Below are 5173 nucleotides of genomic sequence, written 5' to 3' on the forward strand. Positions count from 1 at the left end.
TGAGGAAACATCTCCCCATGAAACATCTCACCATGAAACATCTCATCATGAAACATCACCATGAAACATCTCACCATGAACCATCTCATCATGAAACATCTCACCATGAAACATCTCACCAAACATCTCACCATGAAACATCTCACCAGGAAACATCTCACCAGGAAACATCTCCCCATGAAACATCTCCCCATGAAACATCTCATCATGAAACATCTCACCATGAAACATCTCACCATGAAACATCTCACCATGAACCATCTCATCATGAAACATCTCACCATGAAACATCTCACTAAACATCTCACCATGAAACATCTCATCATGAAACATCTCACCAGGAGATCTGTCATCATAAGATGAAAATATGTTCTGACCAGGTGTCACTGGCAGTCACAATGCTAGAAGAATAAAAGATAAACCGTCAAACCTGCTGGGGGAGAAAGGGTTTCAGTCCCTCCATACCTTTTTGAATAGTCAGCGATTACCAGTCTGCACTGACCAGCTTCAAGGTCACATTGTATTATTATTGTGTCGTGTTATTTTTTTAATGATTAATAGTTGTTATTATTTTCGATAAACAAACAATGAACGGACATCCATCACAAACAACAGTTGACATTGGATAATAAATTAAAGTCGTTTATTATTGTTATGATGTTATTATTCTTAAATATTATTATTATTATTATTATTATTATTATTATTTAACCACATACTCATCAGAATGTGATCATTTCTACTAATTCAAAGGTTTAAGATTGGGCTGGGGATCACTGTGACGCTGGTATTCAGGAAACGAATACCACGAATACCACGAATGCACTCCAACAGCTCACAGAGAACCGGGAAGCAACTGGTCTCCATGTGAACATAAACACTGAAGGCAGCTCTGCATTAGGCCGAACGCTGGCAGCAACGGAGGCAGATATGGGAGGACAAGGTCATTGTCATGCATGGAACAAGGAGCAGTATCAAACGGTGCCGAGGTTCCTCATTCTGTTCCATGCAATACAATGAGCCTTGTCCTCCGATTTCTACCACAAAATGGACATATAGCACTTTTATCCAAAGCGCTTTACAACGGCCTCTCATTCACACATTCACACACCAATGGCGGCAAGCTACCATGCACGGCGCCGGCCCGCTCACTCACTGGGGGCAATTTTGGGTTCAGTGTCTTGCCCCAGCCGGGGCTCGAACCTCCGATCTGCCAGCCTTGCGATCATTAGACCGCGGCTCCACCTCCTGCGCCACCGCCGCCGCCCCCTCCCCGGGCTGGCAGAGAGAGGAAGTGATAAGCACCACTTACACTCCGTCTCTGACTGAAAGCAGGATAAATTATACATCTACTGCTGGGTGTGTGTGTGTGTGTGTAGGAAGTAACACATTTATCTTGCGTGACAGATACTGCTGACTCCAGCACGCCACTCTGCCACTTAAAACAGGTTCAACAGCAAATTCCTCAAAAGCTTAGGACGTAGAAACACGCTGGAAAACAAGAGGTGTACCGTCTCAAATTGATGATGGGGGGGGAAGGTCTCCGAAGGCAATTTTCTATCCCGCTGTTTACATTTACCGTAGTTTTACAAACCAACAACAGGCCGCCTTCTTCACCTGGGACAATCTGACATCTCACGTTTGGTTTCACACATATTTCTCACGTCGTGACAGTTTACTCATAAAACACACAACGTGTGACCTTGAAGCTGGCCAGTGCAGAGTCAGACAGGTAATCGCTGACTATTCAAAAAGACACGGAGGGAAGGAAAGCCTTTCTCCCCCAGCAGGTTTGACGGTTTCACTGCTGACTCTAAGTGACAGCCACAAACCACTCTGTTCAATAAAACAGGAGGTCTCTCTGCCGCCTGCTCTCCGGAGCCCCACTGGAGACCACTTTATAGACTAGCCTGAACAGACATTAATGTCAAGATCCGGTCCTGTCCATTGAGGAGAAAGCAAAGTACCCGGAAAGGGCATCAGACCTAGGGAACGTCAGGACAGTGCATAGAGTGTGTGTATTGCATTTACAAGTCGGACGATGATCACATCCGTATAGACCAGGGAAAAAAAGACATATGAAGCTTTGTGGCATTCCACAGGCAAGAACAGCTGATGTCAGTCACAAGACGCTGCGAGCGCAAAGGAACAAGCAGCTTCTTACTCACCTTAAACAGCTCTGACCTCATCAGAGACTCATCCTGGTCCGGTGGTCGTGACTGGAGCAGCACATTCAGTCAGCTACACAAAGCAGCTTTCACTGTGGACAGGAGGAGAGAGAATAGAATGTCAAACTCACTGCTGCTAAACCGGAGAAGTGTCCTGATCTAATCCAGAGAACAACCGTTCCACGAAACATCCCCTAAAGTCTATGTTTGTGAATTTTGTTATTGTATGTTTCTCTTTTTTTGTCTTTTGTTGTCTCGTCTTTGATGTTGGTATATAAAAATGATAATAAAAATATTGTGAAAAAAAATGTCAAATAAAAAAATAAAAAATAAAAATAAAAAACATCCCCTAAACACAACGACGTCCTAAAAACTATCAAGCGAATTTCTTAAAATCAACAACAACAAATAGAACACAAATACTGTTCATAAGTAGGGTACCTTCGTTAAAAAGTTATTAGCTGGGGGGGGGTAACGTTTCATCCCAGGACCCAGGCATTAAACTGACTACCACAGAGCAGGAATGTATGACGTTAGCTTAGCATAGTTTAGCTAACCAGCTGAACTAGCAGAGTCAACGGAGGTAAAACGGAGGTTATTTTCGCTTTAACACAGAAAGGCAGACCTGATACTGTTGAACAAGTGTCTCTCGGAGAAGAATGTAATTCCAGTTATGTGATTATTACATCTTAGTTGTCTTATCTGTCACGACACCGGCACAGCTAGCAGTGACACGGGGGAGGTCTAAACGTTGCGAAACACAAAACACAAAGTTTCCCTTTCGGATTCTCTTTGGCTATGGTATCTTACGCTAACAGGTTCTGACCCCTAAAGACATGTAAGGAAACACACTTAACACAGCTGATATGACGGTCGTTTTATAACACGGAACATAGTTTTATAACACACTGTTTTAAATTCCAGGGGTTAGTCAGGCCCCCGGGGGAACAGGCTAGCTTAGCTAACCACCGCTAGCTAACTTCGTCAAACTTTAACGTCAAATTAAACGTTTTAAAAGTTCACGTCAAATGTTGCAAACGTCAGCTTACGTACCTGTGTCATCAACCCAATGCAGCTAAATGTGCCCAAATATGGTCATAATGTCTTGAAGAAGATCAGGAGAACTGGCAACTTTTCCACTACTAGACTTCGGGCCGATAAGCGATGCTGATGTCGTAAACAACAACTCTATCTATCTACTGTCCGTCCAACTACCTCAGACAGGTCCAGTGTCTCCAGTCTGTTAAGCGATGATGATGTCGTAAACAACAACAGTCGTGACGTTAGAATTATAAGGTTCTATCTCCATTTTTGTCAAAATTGAGTTTTTTACATAATCTGATCCATTAGGTGTTTATTAATGCCTGTGTGGTGTTATTTTTAAAATGTTGACATTTTTGAGTTAGTAATTCATAAAATACAAAGGTTCCATCTCACCAAACATAATGGAATGTAAAAACTTTGACGCTCAATATCTCTGAACTACCCTAAACGGAGATAGAACCTATATAGTTCTAAACTCACCAACTCTCTACTGTCCGTTTAACTCCCTCAGTAGCCTCAGACAGGTCCAGTGTCTCCAGCGGTCTGTTAACCTGTCAACAAAGCTTCTGTCCTGTGAGTTTAGTTCCTCGGGTTTGCAGTAGCAGCTACCCGCCTTTCGGGTTGTGTTTCCCGGGTGACAGTGTTCAATGTTGATGTTGCCAGGCCGTTAGGAGGACAGAGATGTTGGTTACGGGCTGTCCGCCATTGACAAAGTAAGCAGACAGGAAACTGGAGCTCGCGCGGAAATCTCGCGATTCTTCAAAGTCTGTCCAAAAAAAAAAAAAAATCGAGAGACTTGGTGCAGAAAAAGAAGATTAGGGTGAATACGCCAAGCAGACGCAGTAATATAATCAAATAGGTTTAAATTGTTGTATTTGTTAGGATTATTAGACTATTGAAGATAGGCTCTGATAGAATAGTCAAATACCACTAACAAAGAGAGCCAGACAAGTCCAATGGCCAAATCTCACTGTGTGCAAACGTCAAGGGATTTGGTATGGTAGAATTAGAATTAGCAGCAGCACCCCCTGCTGGAGAGAAAGGAAGTACAAAAGCCAAAGGGCCACAGGTCACTTCTTAGATGTGATCTACTCGTGTGGTAGCTACCCCATGTTGGTGTATTTGTGTAGTTTTTTTGTTTTGTTTCTGTGTCTGTGAAGATCTGCTTAGTTTAACAAAGAATTCGGCTCCTCCTGAGACTTCTACTGCCCCCCAGCACTGCGTCTCCTGAAGACACGCTTTTCCCCTTTACTGTGTCCCTAAGACTTCTATTGCCCCCCTTGTACTGTTTCTCTGTTTCTCCAGTGTCTATATATATATATACAAAAAAAATACAAATAAAAAGTCTAGGTTTAGAAGATGGTGATAGAAGAAGAAGAATGATGATGAAGATGTTTCCTTCTATCACAGAGACTGGCAATGGCCCCGGGCCTGAGCTGGATTAGAGACTGCCAGTGGCCCCAGGCCTGAGCTGGATTACTCTTCCTGCTACGACTGGTGGACTGATGATTCACTTGCTTAGTCAAATGTATTGATTGTAAGTCGCTGTGGAATAAGGCGTCTGCTAAATGCCCAAAATGTAAAATGTAAATGTAAATGTCCCCAGAAACGAACCGACTGACGGATTTCAGACAGTACCAGGGGCTATTCACGCGCACGCAGACTCCCCATTCACCTGTCCTATTCCATTCACCTATGGGCCCATTACGATATATTGGACTGGACTGGACTGGATTGTTGCGTGGTTATGTCTGTCAAGTCATTCTGACAGCAACATGTAAGAAAGGAATATCCCTGTATCCAGTAATATTTAGATCAGTGAGAACTGTCGTAGTAAGACATTGAAACGGTGCTTTGGTTTGAAATGGAACTTATGCGGCATTTCTTTGCTCTTTACAAATCAGTAGTATATCGCCATCTTGCGGATACTATTCGTAATTACAAGCTTTTTAGTAAAAAAT

The 5173-nt window shown here is 42.9% G+C and overlaps 1 protein-coding gene across 1 annotated transcript in view; it reads right to left on the reverse strand.

Moving 5' to 3' along the window:
- Nucleotides 1–2235, reverse strand: part of cep350 (centrosomal protein 350) — a 74378-nt gene extending 72143 nt beyond the window's left edge. The window contains exon 1 of the mRNA XM_080547423.1: nt 2169–2235. The gene's annotated coding sequence lies outside the window, so the exon portion shown is untranslated. The remainder of the gene's footprint in view (nt 1–2168) is intronic.
- Nucleotides 2236–5173: the final 2938 nt, after the last annotated feature.

Source organism: Nansenia antarctica (genome assembly GCF_963989245.1).
Source record: "Nansenia antarctica genome assembly, chromosome: 17".
Lineage (NCBI taxonomy): Eukaryota > Metazoa > Chordata > Actinopteri > Argentiniformes > Microstomatidae > Nansenia > Nansenia antarctica.